Here is a 23222-nt window from a genome sequence, read left to right on the forward strand (position 1 = left end):
ATTATTTTTGGGCTCACCAATGTAAGAGTATTTCATAGGCTGACATTAATGACTACTTGAGTTTCTAGAATTATCATGCTAATAACCACAAAAAGTGAAATTTTCCTTTAAAATACTAATCAAACGGAAAGTTTAATTAAAAGAGCATGAAAATGTATCTGCTTGTATCTGGTAGCAGCTGACACAAATGAAAACATTATTTTTGGAGCAGCTGACTAACGGGGCCTTCAAATCAGCCTCTGATAAACAAATACATAGGAACTAAAGAATGATTTATTTTGAAAGAAGATTTTTAAAAATGACGCACTATTTCAAATAAAAACCATTAGTAATACAAATCTAGTTATACAATTGACCATCCTTCCAAAGACTAAAAAGCTAGTACAGCAGCTTTATTGATGTTGCCTTCAGGATACTTGTAAGAGAGAATTTGGGAAAAATAACCCCAGTGGCATGTGCTGATTACACTTTATCTTGAAATGAATACTATAAATTGCTGTTCAATGGCTAAAAGTATGTGACAATTTTTCAATATGCAAATTTATTATAGTCAGCCACATGCACCTGCCAAAATAAAGCACAATGTGCAAAGTATTGTTCTATTACAAAGAAAATTTCTAATTTGTCCAGGCATCTGGGATTAAATCTACACTCTGATGCAAGAGTGTAGTTCTTAGAAAGAAATTAATACCTATTTAGCTACAGCATGCAGAGGAGTGTATTGAGAACAACATTATCAAAATGTTTAAAAAGAAACATGCTTAGTTTAACAAAATACATGCTTTCCAGTGCCGATCATAAAGAGAATGGCTTTTGAGGTATATAAAATATTTTACAGTCTGTTCTTTATGATTATAACTGAAATTGTTAAACACTAAAGAAAAAAATAAATGTCTAAAATCTTCCAGTGTAGTTGCTGTTATTTCTCCATGGATGAATTACTAAATTGATACAGTGTGAAAGAAACAAAATAATTTAAAATAATTATGTCATGCTATCCATAAACCTGATTAGCCCCAGCAGGTTGCAACAACACAGAGAAATAGAGTTTTTAACCACAAGCTCTCTGATGATTTCTATAAACCTTTACTAGGTGTATATTGGGTAGAGGATCTAATACAAGGAATAAAATATCCTTTAATTAGCTCTAGTCTTTCTTTTTCATTATTTTTCTACAGTAGATTTTGCAAAATGAATTACTCTTTTTCAGTTTGCATTGAATGAGAATGTATTTATTTTCTTTCTTTTTCTTTTTTTTTTTTTTTTTTTTTTTGGTTTTTCGAGACAGGGTTTCTCTGTGGCTTTGGAGCCTGTCCTGGAACTAGCTCTTGTAGACCAGGCTGGCCTCGAACTCAGAGATCCGCCTGCCTCTGCCTCCCGAGTGCTGGGATTAAAGGCGTGCGCCACCACCGCCCGGCTGAATGTATTTATTTTCTATTACCCAAAGAAAGCTTATCTTCAGTGTTCTCCTCATTGCTCTGGTAAAACTTTTACTTCTCCTTTGTGCACTTTTGTGGAGTCGGTCACTGACTTTAGTTTCCCTTCAATGTCACTTATGCAAATCAAAATACCATTTCATAGAATATTTTTTTTCTGAAAATTTTCTTTCTCTGTATTAACGTTAGAATGTTCATTTGCCTGTATCCCATACACATTCAGACTCATGTAAGCAAGAATATTCTAAGGGATTTATAAAATTTTGCATATTTACAACTTACCTTGTGATACCATTTCTTTGCCTTCCTTACATCTCCCATTTTATATCAGAAAACCTGCTCATCCCTATAGTGTCATTTCAAATGTATTTTAATAAAGACTGCATGAAGATTTGGGAGTAAAACAGTCTCACCTATCAGCCTTACTGATCAGATTGTGGTAACTCACACCTTTGTTCCCAATAGCCATAATGACACACACCTTTAATCCCGGTAGCCACAAAGACATGTATTTCTAATCTCAGTAATCATAATGACTCACACCTTTAATCCCAGTAGCAAAACTAGTTGCCACATAAACTGGGCAGTGCATGCCTTTAATGACAGCGGTGCGTGCCTTTAATCCCAGTAATAGAGAGCAATATAAGACGAGGTGAGACAGCTCTAAAAGACAGTCTCCTTCTGAGATTCCAGGAGGCAGAATTGCCATTTTGGTCTAAGGACGAGGTTAAGAGCCAGTGACTGACAATTTTACTTTACCAGTCTTCATGTTGAACCCCAATGTCTGACCCTGAGTTTTTGTTAATTTTTCTTCACATCCCATGTCATAATAACAAGTCTTTAGTTTTACCATTATCCTCAATATGTGAGTATGAAACACACCAGCTATGTCCATTCCACAGCTGAATAGAATATTCTCTAGGAAAAATGAATGAGCATACTGTTACATATCACTGTGATATGTTTATTGCATTGGATAAACTCCAGGTTCTACTATTTTAGCCTTTAACAATGACCAAGCTTTTATTACATATTAATGCCATTTAGATTGCCCCCACAGTAGGAGAATCTATGTGGCACAATCCCGGGAAGACAGTTTTTTGTCCTCATTTTTTTATTAAAAATTTCCATCTCCTCCCCTCCTCCTTTCCCTTCCCACCTCTCCCTTCCACCCGTAGCCCCACTCCCTCCCTCTCCAGGCCAAAGAGCCATCAGGGTTCCCTTCACTATGTTAAGTCCAAGGTCCTCCCAACTCCCCCTAAGTCCAGGAAGGTGAGCAACCAAACTGACAAGGCTCACAGTGAGCCGGTCCATGCCATAGAGTCCAAGCCCATCGCCATTGTCCTTGGTTTCTCAGTCCTCCTCCACTGTCAGCCACATTCAGAGAGTCCTGTTTGGTCGCATGTTCCATCAGTCCCATTCCAACTGGACTTGGTGGTCTCCCGTTAGTTCTGTCCCAACGTCTCAATGGGTGAACGCACCCCTCACGGTCCTGACTTCCTTGCTCATGATCTCCCTCCTTTTGCACCTCATCAGGATCTTGGGAGCTCAGTCCGGTGCTCCAATGTGGGGCGTTGTCTTTATCTCCATCCATCGCCAGGTGAAGGTACTACGATGATATGCAAGATATTCATGAGTATGGCAATAGGATCTGGACATTTCTGGCTCCCTCTCCTCAGCTGCCTAAGGAACTAGCTGGGGACATCTTCCTGGACACATGGGAACCCCTCTAGAGTCAAGTCTCTGCCAACCCTAGAATGGCTCCCTTAATTAAGATATATAATTCCTTGTTCCCATATCCACCCTTCCTATATCCCAAACATCCTATTCCCCCAAGCTCTCCCATCCTCCACTTCACCCTTTTCTCTCCCCATCCCCCCATCCCCCATCCCACCCCACCCCCAAGTTCCCAATTTTTGCCCAAAATCTTGTCTACTTCCAATATCCAGGAGTATAACTATGTGTATTTCTTTGGATTCACCTTCTTATTTAGCTTCTCTAGGATCACGAATTATAGGCTTGATGTCCTTTATTTATGGCTAGAAACCAATTATGAGTGAGTACATCCCATGTTCCTCTTTTTGGGCCTGGGTTACCTCACTCAGGATGGTGTTTTTTATTTCCATCCATTTGCATGCAAAATTCAAGATGTCATTGTTTTTTTACCGCTGAGTAGTACTCTAATATGTATATATTCCACACTTTCTTCATCCATTCTTCCACTGAAGGGCGTCTAGGTTGTTTCCAGGTTCTGGCTATTACAAATAATGTTGCTATACACATAGTTGAACAAATGCTTTTGTAATATGATTGGGCATCTCTTGGGTAAATTCCCAAAAGTGGAATTAGATGCTGAAAAAGCATTTGACAAAATTCAACACCCCTTTATGATAAAGGTCTTGGAAAGATTAGGGATACAAGGGTCATTCCTAAATATAATAAAGGCTATTTACAGCAAGCCGACAGCTAACATCAAATTAAATGGAGAGAAACTCAAGGCGATCCCACTAAATTCAGGAACACGACAAGGCTGTCCACTCTCTCCTTATCTCTTCAATATAGTGTTTGAAGTTCTAGCAATAGCAATAAGACAACACAAGGGGATCAAGGGGATTCGAATTGGAAAGGAAGAAGTTAAACTTTCGTTATTTGCAGATGATATGATAGTTGTACATAAGTGACCCGAAAAACTCCACCAAAGTACTCCTACAGCTGATAAACTCCTTTAGTAATGTGGCCGGATACAAGATCAACTCCAAAAAATCAGTTGCCCTCCTATATACAAAGGATAAAGAAGCAGAGAAGGAAATCAGAGAAGCGTCACCTTTCACGATAGCCACAAATAGGATAAAATATCTTGGGGTAACTCTAACCAAGGAAGTGAAAGATCTATTTGTCAAGAACTTTAAGTCTTTGAAGAAAGACAGTTTCTTGGATCCAATTTTCAAGGCTGACATGATTTAAAAAAAAACTTGTCTTACCTTACTGCAGCATCACACTGTCCAATATAATTTTCTACAGAAAGGAAAATGTCCATTTTCTGCACTGCCACATATGGTCATTGGTAGAAATGTATAGTTTGTAAACATTGGGAATATCATTTTTACCATCAAGGGAATGAATTTTTCTTTTAAGTAGATCAAATTAATTTAAATGTAAGCAGCCATGTACAGCTAGTGACCAGTGGACCAGGCTACTCTCTCTGGTCTAAGATCTGGGAATAAATTCTACTTCTTCTTCCTTGAATAATTAATATATTTATTCCTTCAAAACCAGAATCGGAATCAGTCAATGCAGAGTCTTTTTACCATGAGTGTGTTAGTACACACAAAAGAGCTTCGTTCCTGCTGATTTTCTCATTTTAGTCTAAATTTGGATTATATAACAGCTTGGACTAAATTCTGCTTTCAGCTTTTAGGAGTCTGATAAAATTCTTTCAGCCATCCATCTACCCATTAATTATCACATCCTTGCGGTGATTATTTATGCATCTGGTATGTTTTTGAGTTTCTATAAGTGCAAGTACTGTGATAGAATGTATGCCACATTTGAACCTCTGCACCGATTTTTTTTTTAATTTGAACATTATTTTTTACCGTCTCTAGGACGTGTTGTTTATTCTTTTTTATGTTCTTTATTTCTACTTTAAACATTAACTTCTAAAATTCCTCCTATGTTTAATAGAAAAAAAAGAATTGCCCAATTGTCACTTCATTTGGAATCCAGTAGCTACAGGTCTGAAACTTAGGGATGAATAATTTTGAGAGATTATCCAAACTCATTACAATGGTGAGTATAAAAGAAATACTACAGGGAAACCCTGTCTCGAAAAAAAACAAAAAAAAAAAAAAATCCAACATGTCAAATGGATACTTGTTGAGGGTGTGAAGGAAAGAATAACCCAATATTTGTGGATAAGGACATAAATTGATATAGGCATTGCAGAACACAATGTGGAAGTGACTATAGAAACTAAAAGTCCTGAAAATTACCTAATAACTGCTCTTCTGAAGATAAAATGATAACCTTGTAAAGACATCTGCTGTCGTGATCATCATTGTATCTGTCCCAATAGCCAACATGTACAGATACCTCAACGTCTATCAACACATAACTAGAAGAAGTAAAAAATGGCAGAAATTGTTGATATATGTATTCATACATGAATGCATATAGTAGATATAGGGTTTAAAAAAGGGAATACTGCAACTGTTTCATATTATTAAAATACCAGAGGTATATTAAATTAAATATGTCAGATACAGAAAGAAAAAAACTATAGCATGGTCTCACAAGTGCAATCAAACAAATAAAATGAAATTAAACGTACAAGGGTAGAGTCACAATATATAGGTAAAGTTGCCAAGTATCAGAACTATATAGTGAAAGTATGGTATACCACATACAGAATAAAATTGTTAAAGTAACATACAAATAGACATGTTCCTATTCACCAAATTAAACTTGTGATACAATAGACAAGTTAATCTGATGCACAGTAGTAATCACATTCCTATCCACATGTATCTCAGAACATGATGTAACATTCAGACATAGTTTTATTTATTTTAATTACCATTTGCCACTATATGAACATAATAAGTACCCATGCTCCAGTCACGGCAATAGTATAGAATAACAACTGTATGACTTTGTTTGAGTTGCTCTCTGAAGTTCAGAACATTATATTGGATGCTTGTAATAGAATAACAACAATAAGATTAATGAATTCTCGGAGCTTCCAGGAAGTTTCCAATTTTTTCCTCTTAATCACTGCATTCTTTGATTAAGTGTGTACTTCCCTAGAAACTAAATAAAATGTATAAAAAATACACCTCACTAAGTTTTAAACACACATTAGACAAGCGAAACAATATAATTTATTTCTTCTTCTTTTTCCGGATATGCCATTAGTTACATAAGTAACTGTGCAGACAGCAGGACTGACTGCTTCACTTCCTAGCCAAATTAATTTGAGAAAATTATGTAAACTTTTTTTGTATTATATTTGCAATTATATTGCAAGCAGTAAAGGTACGCAGTCGGTGAAGGTGCTATGAGAATCAAACTGGGTAATGCATTTAAAATGACCAGGTCATCCAGCAAAATATACATTTTTTTCTTCTTTTTTTGGTTTTTCGAGACAGGGTTTCTCTGCAGCTTTTTTAGAGCCTGTCCTGGAACTAGCTCTGGTAGACCAGGCTGGCCTCGAACTCACAGAGATCCGCCTGCCTCTGCCTCCCGAGTGCTGGGATTAAAGGCGTGTGCCACCACCGCCCGGCTAAAATATACATTTTCTATAAGTACCTTCTATCCTGTCATCATCACTTCTAATTCTTCATTTTTCATAGGCTGTATGTCAGGCAATGGATGGAAGAATTTTAAACATTTTAATCTGCAGATTAACTTTAAATATACTACTCAGCTGAAACAATTCTAATGCTTTAGCCCAGAGAATGTGGACTTTAAAGCCAAAGAAGTTCAGTATTATGTAGGGATTTTGTTCAATTCCCCTTTGATGTTAAAATTTACTGTACATAAAGAAGAGTTAAATAAAAGTACTATCCTTGTCTTTTGTATTATTTTTCTTTATGTGAGAAAAGTGTGCAAAGAATATGGCATATAATTCCACATTACAAGTCCTTTATAGATTACTTTTCTATCCTTTCTATACTAGATTTGGCTACAGTTATCCAATGAATTTTGAGGCAATAATACATACATACTTGGTCAATAGTTAGAGGTGCCTCCACCACATGGTTCTCTGCTTCTTGCTTCTCTAGTAATATAGTAGCCTCTTAGCAGCAGTAAATACCATACTTTCCAATGGGAAAAGTTATAAGACAATGAAGGATCCATGGATGACACATGGGTTCTTTCCTTGCTGAACATAAAGTATCTTCCTCACTGCGATGCTATGTCTGAAATCCTGGTTTGTTATGTAATATTGGCAACATGCCACTATTAAAATCTGAGTCTGCTCTTTAGAAGGAATCTGGGCTACTTTGTGGCTCCCCCAAATGACCACATTTTATATTTTGAAAATGCATTATCTTTCTTCTCCACATTTCACTCCTAGCCAAGTAGAGATCTAATGATTTTTCAAGGGTCAGCTTAAATGTCAACTCCTCTTTGAAGGTCTTGCCAAAACCCGTTGGCTATGCTCCACAGACTGGATGTCTCTATCCATCCTTTATAATTCTATAGCACTTAATTCAAGTGATTAGGATAATATAGGATATTGAACACATTTTATTACAGGGTGGTTATTTACATGTCTGTCTCCTATCCCAGACTGGGAGTCGTGTGTTAGAAGTGTTTTGTTAGCTGATGTGTTTGTTCAAATTAGCAGATATTTTGGAATGCGGTTGAGTACAGCAACCATTCTATAAATTTCTCTTGAACTAAACACATAAAACCTTACTTACACTTCCACTAAACTAGTACACTCCGCAGAACTAAAGGTCATTATTACATGATTGCATTTCAGAAAAATGCCCACTTATTGTTTTGCTGTTTGTAAAAATTTGGGCTTTAAACAGTATTCTGTGATAAATTAAAGGTAATAAGATCATGAGGCAAAAAGGAATTTGTTTAAGTGACAAATAATGAGAATTTGTTAATTTCCTATATCTCTCTTTGGGCAGATAGGTGAACGTTTATATAGAGTTATACATAGACACAAAGATATCCAAACATTCATGGATATATTATATTTCAGAAATAGTTATTTCTATTAAATTTTATGACTTGATTATTAAAACTGGCTCTACCTGTGATTAAAGTCACTGAGTCAAATGTAGTTGCATAGATGGAAAATATCAATCTATAAAATGACTCTTCAGTACAAAGTTTTCATTACACCAATTATTAGTTCTGCAAATAAATTGTTAGGTTGGACACTTAATAGTCATGTAAACTAATTAATCTCAATTTGCATGTTTAAGTTGAATGAACATTAAAATAAAACATTCTCATCAGTAAACTGAAACTTTTTTCCTTCAAAAATCACACCAAAGATTTTTGCTTCATTCTTTGCTGAACAACAGGAAGCCAATCTGAAGACTAAAGATTTTGAAATGTTAATTGGAAGGAACAGACACATTTTAGAAAATCAGCTGCCTAATGATCTTGGCTGGGCTGCTCTCCAATTAGTGCTGGGTCACCAATTAATTCTTTTGCAGGTGCCCAAGCCTCCTGGATACCAATGCTGGGCTGAGTCCTCCTAACCTTGCACCCAGAGCTCCAGCTGTACTAATGACTTTGACCTTGGTCAGGCTTGGACAGCAGCTTTCTCGGTTTAAAGGGAAATATCCTTTCTAGCATTCTAAGAATGATGAAAAACACGAAAAAGTGTCATGGCTGCACATTGCTATTTGTGTTCCAGAATGTTCACTGTGATGCTGGTCTCTCTCCATGATCAAGCTGGAGTTTTCAGATCTATGCGCTTTGCCACAACTTATTTTGGCTTTCTGTCCTACAAATTACTTACTCTATTGGCTCCCCTCCCTGGTCTTGCACAATCTATTAGAATTTCCTAGCTTTCTTATGTCACCAAATTATTCGAGCAGTAGTTTCAATAATAAGCAAGTGTCTATCTCTCAAATTGACTATCCTTGAAAAATCACATTTGTTTGAGCTAGAGAGAGGGCTTCCCAATTAAAAGCAATGGCTGCTCTTCTGGAGGACCCAGATACCTATAGCCAGTGCCTGAAACGCTGCTCAGAGTTCCAAGCAATCACAAACTCTCTTTAGTCCTTCTTGGGATCCAGATATGTATGCAGTGCATAAATATACCTTCCGGCAAACCCTTAAAATAATAAACTTAAAATAATAAAATTCTATTTTTAAATTTTCAATAGCATTTTGACTTTACCAGCTACATGTTCTTCATGTATCTGTACGTTCAGTGTACCTAGGTATGCAAACATGACCATATATTGACCTATAGTCTCTCCTTTACTGTAATAATAAACTCAGAAAAAAAGCCATGGGGGAAGGAAAAGATGGTTACGGTTTGCAGATAATAGCCCATCATCCAACCATCCAAACAAGCACGGGTAGGAACCTGCAGGCAGGAACTGAAACAGAGACCACTGGGCGATACTGACAACTGGTTGGCTCCCAGGATCATAGTCAGCTACATTTCTCATATAACCCGGGACGAATTGGCAGGGGGTGACACCTCACAGTGGACTATGCTCTCCTTAATTATCAATCAAATGTTCCACCGATACTCTGATAATCAATCTAACAGAAAATCTTCCTCAATTGTGTTTCCTTCCAAAGTGTCTCGAGTTTATATGAGTTGACAAAAACTGACCAGAACACAAGCTCATGGTCACAGAGGGTGTGCAAGTGTGCATGCATCTGTGGGTTGTATGTGTTTGTACTCAAAACTGATTTGCGGATCGATGCCTATAATCTTCCTAGATCATTTTCTTCCTTATCCTTTTGAGTCTAGGTCTCTCCTCAGTCAGATCCAGAGCTTGCCAATACATTTAATTTTGCCAGCAAAGATTGCTCTGAGAATCTGTTTCTTTACTCTCTGAGGTTGGAATTGCAGATTATATTCTATTTACACCCTGTTTTAATTTGACTTCTGGATATACAGCTCTGTTTTTCTTTCTTGTTTAGCAAGTGCTTCAACCTCTTCGTCATCTTCCTAGCCCTCCCTACATATTTATGTAGGATAATTTTATGGTTGCTATCTCTAAATCATTCTTATTAGTCACTTCTTTTTTTTTTTTTTGTTTTGTTTTTTTTTTTTTTTTTTTTTTTGTTTGCTTGCTTGCTTTTATTTTTCTTTTTTTTTTTTTTTTTTTTTTTCTCATGGTTTATTTTTTTTTATATTTAAAAATTTCCATCTCCTTCCCTCCTCCTCCCCCCTCCCTCCCCTCCTTCTCCCCTTTCTCTCCCCTCCTTCTCCCCCTTCCCTCCCCTCCCCTCCACCCATACCTCCCCTCCCTCCCTCTCAAGGCCAAGGAGCTTGTATGGCTACTTACTATTTCTCACTATTTTATCATTCTTTTCAAATATAATCATGAAACACTAATATATTTAAGGACCACATCCCAATTAATTAATCTCAGCAGAGTTTCATCATGTAAATTTCATCTTATTTCTTTGTTTTCTTAATATTTTATTAACATGGAAGTTGAGTTAGTCTTTGTATCATATAACATTTGATACATTCTCGTGAAATAATTTATAAAATGTTACATAAAACTTTGGTTTCAGATTCATTATAAAGTCAAGATGAGAATACGAACCCTTCAGAAGATATATCCACAAGTTTCATTTTAATTTGTACTGTTTCTTAGATATCTATTCAATTGTGAGTGAAGGTGCCTTGTTTCCATGATGCCTGATGAACAGGAGAGCCACATGACTACTTGCCTGTAGTAGGAGCTGTGGGCCTCTTCCCGCCGCCTGGCTCCTGGCTGCCAGATAGCTTATGCCCCAAAATAACAACACACAAATTGTATTCTTTTAAAGACTGCCTGGCCCATTATTTTCAGCCTCTTACTCACATCTTGCTTTAACCCATTTCTAATAATTTGTGTAACACCATGAAGTGGTATCTTACCGGAAAGATTCTAGGGTACGTCCATCTTGGGCTGGAGCTTCATCGCATCTCTCTCCCTGAGGAGAGGCACAGCAGTCTGGCTCAGAGAGCAGAGGCATGGCGATTTATTAACTTAGGAGAGGCGTAGCATCTGACTGAGCCATCTACCTCACTTCCTTCTTCCTGTTCTGTCTACTCCACCCACCTAAGGGCTGACCAAGGCAGTTTCTTTATTAGCGAATGAAATGAACACAAACAGAACACTGTCCCAATCACTTGCCAAAATACAGTCACAGTTTGAAAAAAGAAAAATATAACTCATAAACCCTTCAAACAACATGGATAAAACAGAATTTATTATATAAACCATGAAAATAGTTAATCAATAGAAAATCTCCCATTTCTCTATGATCAACAAATATTTCACATTTCAAGCTTTACCTTTATACCAGACAGATTATTTTAATCCTGATTAGCCAATGTTAATCTTTCTATGTTAGTAATGCCAAGGCAAATGTCAAAGCACAATCGTCAGGCATTTTCTACTGCTATTGCATGATTTTTACTATTATTATTAAACATAAATATTTGATAACAATATTCTTTATTTTAATTTATTTTTAAAGTACTGATATGGGTTTTTTGCCTGCATGCATGTTATTTATGCACCACTAGCATGCCTTGTACAATGTAGACCAGAAGAGAGTATCAGATATTTAGAATTGAAGTTACAGACAATTGTGAGCCATCATATGGGTGCTGGAAACCAAGAGGTGATTTCTGGATTATTAAATGTAATAAATTTAAAAACTGGCACAGTACAAGACATCCTAAAGTTTGCTTAATTATTTTCCATGGTTTATATTATATACTATTCTATTATTCTGCTCTATTTGTGTTGCCCTATGTATGAACTATATTCTCACTTTTTCATATTAAGCAGTAAATCAGACCCCATAAACCAACAGCATCAGAGTGGGATAATCAAATATTTTCAGTGGTTAGGTGTTGTCTGTCAAAATGTTTCCTAGAGTGACAGAACACACATCTATTCACCCTAGGTATGGAACCCACAACTGACCAAAGTATACATAGAAGGAAACTCCAACTTGTTGAGAGTATTATTGGGGTTACTTACAGGAACAGAAATGACTCAAAGACAGCCTTATCACCATAGCCCACCCTAGCATGGCTGGCATCTCATAAAATCTGGAAAGTCTGGAACACACTGCACAACCTGAAGAAAGATGAACAGGTTAGAGGGTGTTCTTGCCAGCCCATTCTGGTCCAAACTTCTTCCAGCCAGTTAGAATAGGAAGATAATATGGTCTGAGTCTTAAGCTCTTCTCCTCTGAGAGTCTTTTGTAGTTCTTCTTCCTTTTCCATGAAAAGGACTCCCAGCATTCTTGCTTATTTTTGTAGGGAGGACCTTAATCCTTAATTAATCTGATCTGTCTCAGGGACTTCCTGAAGCTATTTTGAATTGTTTACCTTACTGCTTTTCTAGTTTCCTGCAGTATAAAAATCTTATAATCTCAGAGAAAACTGTTAATATTTGTGTTTCTGTGTGGCATGTGTGTGTAAAGTGTATATATATATATATATATATATATATATACTTAATATATATATATACTTTAAAGTATATATATAAAGTATATATATAGATAGATACTTTAAAGTATATATATATATAAAGTATATATATATATATATATATATATATATATATATAATTCTGTGTTTTTGAAAAAATGGAATTTGCATGACTCTTGGATTATTTTCTTGGAGCTTTCTCAAAATAATTGGAAAATCTTCTCATAGGACTCCATTATTGGATCATGTTCTGAGAGACCTGTAGTAGTTCTATTTGCTTTTAATTCACATAAAATTAATATCATCCACTATTATTATTTTAGCTACAAATAAATTTAAGAAAAGGCAAGGCAGAAACGTCTTTCATACTATTAAACACCCTTAGTATTATTCTCATTAATGAATATTTTATATTATGCAATGGGAAAACAAAATATCAACAAGTATCAAAAAATCAAAAAAAGAAAGAAAAAATAAAAAGAAGGAGAATTATTGAGGATAGACCCTTACCAAACTGTTATTTATAAATTTGTAGACCACTTTTAATGGAGTATATATAGATATTTAATGTAAAGTATGTGTGTGTGTGTGTGTGTGTGTGTGTGTATTTAGGTATTAACATTTGAATAGCTTCAAACATAAATGATTTCATTCCATCTAAAACTAGATAATTTAGTGATAGAAGTCTTGGTAAAATACTTAGAACAAAAAGTAAAGAAGATATTAAATGTATTTGGACTGGGACACAATTCTAGGAGTTATTTTTTATTACATAGCACACTAATGCTTTAATTACAGAGACAATTAGAAATCAAGTTTTTCATAGCTATTTCTGGAGTAAATAAATGTCAGCATTCATTACAAAGATTTCTAGACCCTGAATGCTTAATTGAAACTTTCCTCCTGTCAGTTTTTGCCAGACAAGGATTCTATTATATGCGTAATGAGCATGCAGAAATGATTTATTTGCCTAGTCTCTTTTCACTGTTTTTTTTTTCTGTTTTGTGTGTGCAAGAGAAGAAGCTAGGAGAGTAGGATATTGTCAAAAAGAGAAAAGGACAGGATTGATAAGAGTTGGAGAGATGTACACTCTGGCTTTTAGTTACCATTATACTTGGGAAGAGAAATCACATTCCTCTACTGACATTTATTTCATCTTCCATAGAAATGAATAAACATTTTATTGAATATGTTCACATAATTTAATCCTGCCCTATGACATTTTTTTCCAGTGTCTAATATTTGTTTTTAACTTATTACCCTCTGACCCATGATTATTTCTCTAATGTTTAAGGACAGACTCAATTTTCCAATAGAAACAATGAAATTAAAGTAATCATGATTAGGAGTCTTAGAAAAACAGTTGTTTCTTCATTTTCTTTATAGCTAGGTGTCATTCTAAACTAAGCAAATATGGCACTGAGATACTTGTATTTTTCTTTCTCATCTGTTTTTTTCTTTAGTTTTTCTGATTTTGCTTAATCATCATATTATCTTTCTACATTCTTACTGAGTAAAGAATATCTAGGCAACCTTTGGTTTTTCTTCTGAGATAATTGTATCTATATGAGTACATGTTTTCAGTTGCATGTAGAACAGTAAATTCATCTCTCTGTCCAAGTCACCCATGGTTTTTTAGCTATCACCTCACTGTAAAAGGAGTGGTGGGCCACTTCCCACTTCCTGCTGCCCACCCGGCTCCCCGGCTAGTTTACACCCAAAATAATTACATGGAAACTGTATTCTTTTAAACACTGCCTGGCCCATTATTTCTAGCCTCTTATTGGCTAACTTACATATTGATTAACCCATTTCCAATAATCTGTGTATCACCATGAGGCCTACGTCTGTCTCGGGCAGGAGATTCATGGCATCTGCCTGTCTCTGCTTTCTTCCTCCCACAATTCTGTTCTGTCTTCCCCGCCTACCTATGTTCTGACCTATCAGGCCAAGCAGTTTTCTTTATTAATTAATCAAGTAAAAGCAACAAATAGATAGAAGACCCTCCTACATCATTTCCCCTTTTTATGTTTAAACAAAAAAGAAAGGCTTTAACTTTAACACAGTAAAATTACATATAGCAAAACAGTTATAAAGCAAGAATTACAGGTACAATATTTATATCTCCTTTATCTTTTATCATAACAATGGAAAACTATAACTCTATCCATTCTTCAACTCCATCAAAGACTTCACAAGGATATAGTATTACCTATGTAAACTGGAAGTAAGCTACTTTCCAAACTCTAGAAATACAGAGACATCTCACTGCCTGTACAGCCACCCAAAGTTTTTCTGTACCACTGGGACATCCATCTTTGGCCTTCAGGCCCATAGTATTCAACAGACATTTCCGTGAAACAGGAAAATTCAAAGACAGTTCAGTCACTTTTTTCTGTGTCCTGCAGAATGTCTCGCAGATTCTTTCAAGAATCAGGAACCCCGAAGGATCATCTCACCTTTAGGCAAGTTCAGCAGTCCTCTCTCTGCGGGTTCTTTGTGTCCTGTTAAGCAGTCCAGGCAAGAGCAGTTTCTTGCTCAAATGGCTAACCAACAATATAAGGAGCCTCTTTGATGCCCATCTTCCTCTTGAAGTAGATTGGTGCTGCCAGGAGCAGAGGTGTCTCATTGTCATGAAAAGCCCTAAATTATTAAAACATTAAATGCCATATTCTGTAGTCTTTGAAAAATATGAAGAATGTCTAACTGAAATATATCTCTATATATCTAGAAAATCTAACTAACATGACTACAAGATTGACTATTTTTGATGATTATCCATTAACAACCTACATTTCCTAATTATAGAGTACATTTTTTAATGAACTACACAATCACAATACCTTAATCAAGATCAGAAATATACATATAACAAATTTGACCTTAAATTAGTATCAGTAAACCAAGATTCATATCAATCCAAATTATTTATATCTATATCATCTCCCCCTTTAAATGTAAAAGAACATTTATAAACAATATTTGGGAATATGGGCACAGTTTTCCCTCCAAACTGCTTCGTGCTGAATGGGAGCGCTGTTATTTAGGTCTTTCATGGTATAACCTGTCTGCTAGGTTCATCTCAGTCGGCAGTTGAGTGAAATAATTTTTTGAGGGTGTTCACAGCAACCTTTCAGGAGGGCGTGGTCTATGATACCATATTGGGATAGAAGCAATCCACAGGGTCTCATCCTCTGTGAAAACAAAAAAAGAACCTATTTTTGAAAGCATCATATCCTTAGACCCAAATTCTGAAGTCATAATACCTTTATGATATCCATTCTGGTTTAGCTTTGCAGCCCACGACATTTAATGTCTCGCTGTGCTTAGCTCCTTTACAGTCAAAAGATTTGAAGAAAATACAATATACAGAATCCAAACTATTTGTGAATTTTCCATTTTTACATGGCTTATTTTTCTTTATTTCTTTTCGTCTATAACTATTTGTACTCTCTTTAAAGACTACCCTTTTTTAAAAGCATTAACTTTATTCTCTATATTCTTTTTCTTCTCTCTCCCAAGCCTACATATTTCTAACACTATGATCCATTTAGAGGTCTTTTATGTCTGAATCTGTCCTATTGCATTGCCTGTAACTTTTTTACTGTCCAGGAGTACTTCTTAAAATGCTAAGCACTTCTTAAAAACTTAAGTTGCACTATGTAGAGGAAATATGGTACTGCCTGTTTCCTACCCAGTCTAAACCTTAACTGCGCTGTTATAATTATGACAGTCCATGCCTGAGATCAGCACAATTCAGCGTGGACCAGCCGCTCCTGCCTCAGATCCATTTGGTGCCCATGAGCTGCTCACAGTTCCAGGCACACAGCAGTCCACATTGCCATCAAGCAAGCAAGCATTTTATTTCCAAAACCCCATCCAAATTCTCTTTCTCCCGCAAGAGACAAAGGTCGCGATAGGAACATAGCCCAGAAAGCCGGTTTTTAAAAACTGCATGGCTTTTTTTTTTCCTCCAGGTAGGAGCCACACTCAGCACGTTAACTCTGAGAATGAGCTTTTTATCTCAGTTACAGCCTAATCTGCCAGGCAGACCACTGAGCAGCCTGGAAACATCTCTCTGTATGGCAGCAGAAATCTGCCATGCTCTACGGCTTGCCTAAGCCTGATTCTGCCATCTGCCCAGGTGCAGGCAAGGAGTGCTGAGCTATTGACATTGTCTCAGAGTACTTTCTTCCCGATGCCGAGTGGGCATACAAACATCCGGGCCCAGAAATGCTCCATAGCCGGAACTTGCACTGGTGGCAGGGCCCAGGAAGTCACGGCTTTTTTTTTTTTTTTCTGCCGCTGTTGCTGAAACAAGAAATCTCTCTATGGCACATCCTAGCAAACAGCAAAAAGCTGTGTTAAACTCTCTCCCCCCCCCCCCCCCTTTAAGCTCTCTCAGGTTTTTAAGTGGATTTAATTGGCGCCACTCTGTAGTAAATGCAGCTGTAAAGCTTACTCTCACTCTCTTGCTTCCAGTTCTTGCTTCCTGCTGCTAGATTCGGTTCCTGTTCTTTGTTCGTGCAGAGGACTATGATCTAGGAGAGTAATCTGTGAGTCTCCCCTAAATAAATAACCCTTTATTATATGTAAATCTGAACTAGTATGGGATTATTTTGCATCTTCCACCATCATCTGGTGCCTGAATGTGGGGACAAGTCCACACTTTTTGTGGGGGATCAGTCAGCCAGATGCATGGCACATTGGGGACTGACTCTCCTCCTGGTGGCTTTAGTTGGTCCTTAGATGCAGTAGGCTGCTGCTCAGTACTCCCCAGCTTGCAACCCACATGATGCTACCTACAATTTCTATGATGCACACAGTCTGTAACTCGCACTGACAGAAAACTTTGGATTTTCTTTTTATCCTGGGTTCCAACTCTCAGAATCATTTGATCACTCTTAATTTGTTAAACAAAGCATATTTTTAGTAGCTAAGTCAGCAACACATGCTGTTTGCTGCTGCTGCTAGCATCTTTCAGCCACATGGATACAACTGTAACACCCATTGGCCAATAAAAATCATTGCACCTACTCCAATTTATATAATTGCCTTATGACAGGTAAGATCAGAAGAACTACAAAAAATGACTGATAATATCCAGGAATTCAATAATTTTTTTTGCTTATACCATGAACAGTATTCTTCAAGTCTTATGCGAGTTTCCTTCTACATCCCTTTATTTGATTCTAGGAACTGGTTTTATTTTCAATATTATCCCATTAAAACATGGTTCAATACTCTGGAGATGGATAGCATCAATTTGACAAAAATATCTGAAAGAATTTGTGCTGTTGAATTTGACTATCAGAATCTGTTGAAAAGTTATGATAGATTAATAGATAAGCTATCTCTTCAAGAACGTAATATGCACAGAATCAAAATTATGTTCAAGGATGAGACATTATCTTTACTGAACAAGTTTCATACCTTGGAATCCTCAGTGAGATAATTAGCACAGAACACAGAGTTGGCAGTCGAAAGAAAGTCCAATGAGAAAGCTTAATACATAGGTTTGCCTTGATAAGATTATCAACTTAAATATCATGTCTGCATATTTTTTTTATTTATTCAAAACATCCATTTACTTACTGGAAGGGGTCAAAGTAGGAAAGGCAGCAATGTATATTTTTTTTCTTACATGATCTCTTTTAGTTCAATTACATCAAATGAACAAAATGGGCTTAACATATCACTTAAGATATTTTCAGCTTTGAAAGAAGCGACCTTAGTACTGAATCGAGTCTGTCTCAACAAATTATAATCAATACAGTGAAAACTTTTCCTTGAGGTCTATGGCCAGCCATGCCCAAGAATAAAGGAAAAGGAGGTAAAAACAGACGTAGAGGAAAGAATGAGAATGAATCTGAAAAGCGAGAGCTGGTTTTCAAAGAGGATGGGCAAGAATATGCTCAGGTAATCAAAATGTTGGGAAATGGACGATTAGAAGCAATGTGTTTCGATGGTGTGAAGAGGCTATGCCACATCAGAGGGAAATTGAGAAAAAAGGTTTGGATAAATACCTCAGACATCATATTGGTGGGCCTCCGAGATTACCAGGATAACAAACCCGATGTCATTTTAAAATACAACGCAGATGAAGCTAGAAGTCTCAAGGCATATGTCTGCATATTTTTGAGGTTTTCTTGAGCTCATATTAATGAACACACTAATATTAATATTACCATATGTGTTTACAAGGTCCAGATCACCAAAGTCTCTCAACTTTTTTTTACTTTAGATTCTTGCACATGGGGCTATGTTGACAAATCTTTCTTTTTATCATTTTGTTGATTAAATAACATACCATATAAGATGGTGAAGTCTGCACAACTTATGTTTTATATTAGCATCTTGCAAATTTAGACAACTTCATAAAGAGATATTTAGTCAGTTTTAAGTTATTTTTCTGTATTTCTCAACTTAGCTCAGTTTATAATGCAAACTTTACACCCAATAGCTGAAACATAAAACTGCCAATTCAAATAACTCTTAACTTCTAGTTTAAAAGAGTTTATTTTAGTAACTACTAAGTTAATTTTGGAATTTTCTTTCTCTTCTTCACTATTTTATTTAACAAACAAGTGTTTCCCATCATTTCAAACTCATTTAAACTCTGAGAGTATCACTGTAAATTTGAGGAATGGTGAAGTATCCTGCCCTTTAGGGAATATTATTTGCTGCTGGAGATCCTTGATGTCACCTTGGCCCTATCTGCCAAATAAACTCTCTCTATCTACTTGATCAGGTCATAACTGACCTTTCCTACCTATCATCCACTTTATTATTATGGAAGAAGATGGTGCTTTAAAATGTCAGCTACATCCTGATGCTGTTCCCCATGTGCCTGAATTTCTCACCTCATTTTTACCAGTTAGACACCAACAGAAAATATGTTTCATTAAGTCAGTCACTAACCATATGCACAGTGTTTTCCTTCATTGTTAGTTCTTACAAGCTTATAGAATCTATCAACAAAAAGAGATCTCACAGTGAAAGCATAATAATTTGACATCAAAACTTCATTTTATTGCTTAAAGGTGATTTGTTTTTTAACTATTCTTAAAAATATTCTGATAACTGTAGTCACATTATAAATATAAGTAGATATTGAAATGGTTTTCCATTTGGGAAGTGAGAATGGCTGTGATATGTCTAACAATCTTGTAAGTACTTTGTTAATACTTGTTAGAGGTTTTATAAAGCATAGGTACTGTGACTAGCACTGCTTATTTGATGGTCATTACATAAAAATAATTTGGGCTTCCAAATATCTAGGAAGAGTTGCTGAGATGGAATATTGGCAGTAGATAAGGATATTTCGAAGAAAGATAATTTAAAGGGAGAGAAAATGGTATCAGAAACTTCTATTATATATCTATTGCTATAATCTTCCCTGACATTTCCAAGCAGTGGTTTACAGAGTGAGAACCCATAAGCTTTTTTCTATTATTAAAGTCATTTCTACTACATTTATATGAGCATTAACCAGAGTTTGCAAAAGCAATAAATTCAATATTTAGGAAATACAAGAATAACTTTTCATATATAGTAAAATTTATTCTTAATAGTATGCAAAACTTTTTGGCATTCTGATAATATAACACATTCTAAATATTTTCTTTAAAAAGCAAAAACTCTTAATGGACACGAAAGCTTTGTAAGTATTTGAAAACTGATATCATATTTTCCCTAGTTTTTTTTTTTTTTGCTTTAACCTTGGTACAATGGATATATATAGCCTAATTTTTATAGGTCTGTTTATTCTGTTTGCTATCTGCGTCCCTTTCAATTTTGCAAAATATTTCTTAACATGATACACAACATTATTTAAAATACATTCTGCATTTTTAGATTTATAAACATTGAAGCATTGAAAGATAGTTCTTGGAGTGCAAAAACCATAAACTCCTTCTATTCTTGTTTTGTTAATAAGCTGACTCTAGAGGAGAAGGATAGTGAGCATGCAAAGTTCAAGACTGTGGACACAATTTTGGAAGAAAGTGTTTAGCTCTGACTGGCTAACCTAGATCATGTGCATACTCCATGATCAACCACTTATCTAGAAGAGGTCTCCATTAGATAGATTCAATAATACATCTCAGTCTATGCAGAAGGCCCTGCAATGACTTTAACATTGATCCAAAAGATGGAAACATGCTATCAAAAATAAAGATTTGTAGATCAAAAACTCAAAGATAGCTAATGTTTATTTTACTTATTTGATACTGACAGGATAAATATACCAAATTATTTTAAACTCTCCGGATTAATACCAATTAGTACTCATGTTTCATAAAGTCCTGTGCCCAATAATATGGTGAAAACAACTGCAGGCATGATATTGGAATAAAATAAGAGATACTTGTCTGTTATTGTTATATTTGTGTTTGTGTGTTTGTATGTGTCTTTTCAAGCTTTTTGTTAGAGTAGAACTCCACCTAGTCATTACAGGTAATGTGTAGCAATATAGGTAATAAGTCTTCAAGTTTTACATTTAAATATTAAATATTGTTCATGAATGAATTTTTAAATTTTCTTTTAAATATTTTTCATACCATATGTCTTAATTATCCCCTTTAACCTCCTCCAACTTCTTCCAGACTTTACCCAGATCTAGCCCATACACACGCAACCCAACTACATTGTGATTTTTCTCTCAAAAAATCAAAACAAACAAGACACACTTCAACAATAAACAAAAAGGAAATAAATAAACAAATATGGTGTTGACCAATTCTCCTGAGTATGGGCTGTGACTGATATTCCCAGTGGAATTTTTGGAAATACTTGATTTCCCTTTCTCAGAAGGTATGAGTTGTAAATAATCTTTTTCATTAGTGTAGAGCTTTTGTCAGCTTCCCCATGCTGAGACTGTGTCTTGTTTGAACCTGTGCAGGTCCTGTTCTTCCTGCCACAGTCTCTGTGAGTTCACATGTAGCTAAGCCATCTTGTGTGGAAGATTTTGTTTCCTTTGGTCTTTCACCTCACCACCTCTGTCTTATAATCTTCCTGCCTCCTCTTCCACATACATTCCTAAGCCTTAAGGAAAGGGCATTGATGAATACATCCTAGTTAGGTATGAATATTTCAATATCCCACGCTGTCTGCACAGTGAGCAGTTGTGGTTCCCTCTGGTAATCACTACCTATTTGTAGAAGATGCTTCTCTGATGAGGGTTGAGAAAGGCACTGATCTGTGAATTTAGAAATGATATTAGATGTAATTTTATTCATATATCCCATTATAATTTTATTCATATATCCCATTATATTTGAACATGGTCTAGAAATAGAGACATATGTTGTGGGATATTTGTACACTGTGTGAAAGTGGATTTCTATGATTGGAATAATAAAAAGCTGAATAACCAGGAGGTCAACAAAAACCTTTCCTTTTTATTTAAAAAAGGAGGGTGGGATGCTATGGGATATTTGTAGACTTATGAATATATATTGCTGTCATTGGTTTAATAAAGAGCTGAAAGGTGAAGAGCAGGCAGAAGGTATAAGTGGGACTTCCAGTCTCAGAAAGAGTAAGTAGTAGATGAATCTGGACATGCAAAAGATGCCATAGAGATGTGGAAGGAGTCAGAAACACAGAATGGATTAGAGGTAAAAGTTACATGGTAAAAGTAGAACATATGTTAATAAAATATGGGTGTATTTACGTTATAAGAACTAGTGAGACAAGCCTACGCTAAGCACGAGTTCTTATAGTTAATAAGTCTCCATGTCATTATTTGGGAGCTGCTGACCCAAAGAAAAATCCAGCCACAGACGTGAGGAGATTTCTCAAGGCCTGTGAATACTCCAAGCGAACGAGAGTCTTGTGAACTCAGTTTCTTCAAACACAAACTTGTTCTTGTAGTGTGTTTTCATGCTCCTTCAAGGTATAGCAAATAGGACTCATTACTTCAGATTACCCATTATTACTTTCTGCTGTTATTCAATTTTAAACAATCTTTTATATCCTTCATGAAAAAAAATGTTTTGTTTTAGGCTTAAGGCTAGGTTTAGGTTCAGGATTATGATGTGTGACAATATCAGTTTCTATTAGGGGAAGGATTATTTTACAGCCTGTTATAAAGTGTATAAAGGCTATTGTTAATGCTAGCACAGGAGTGAAAGTTAATTTTAGACCTAATTTTAAGATTTGGGCTAGTGGTAGGTTTATAAATTCATTTAAGGCTAAGCATTTTTTAGGGCTAGTGTTTAAAAGTGGGACTAAGTTTAGGGTAGAGTTAAAATTTGTGTGAGGTTTTTTTTTGAGATATTGGTTAGATTTCCTGGTTAGTGCTAGAATTACCAATAGATTTAGAGATAAGATTAGGGCTGGGGTTAGAATTAGTTTCAAGGTTACCATTAGGTTTAGAGATAGTTTGCAGGTATGTGTGGGACTTGGTTTCATGTTATGGTTAAGGTTACGGATAGGATTAGGTCTAGCTTTCAGTTATGGTTATGGATAACACTAGGGTTAAGTTTACGATAAGTGCTCGGGTTAGGATTAATGTTGCATCTAGGATTGTAGTTACTTTTATCTGTAGTCTTTTGGTTTGCTTGGTTTATTTACTTTTATTTTAATGGAAATAATTTTTCATATAGTATATTCTGATTACA

The sequence above is a fragment of the Arvicola amphibius genome, chromosome 13 (genome assembly GCF_903992535.2).
Source record: "Arvicola amphibius chromosome 13, mArvAmp1.2, whole genome shotgun sequence".
NCBI classification, from domain to species: Eukaryota; Metazoa; Chordata; class Mammalia; order Rodentia; family Cricetidae; genus Arvicola; species Arvicola amphibius.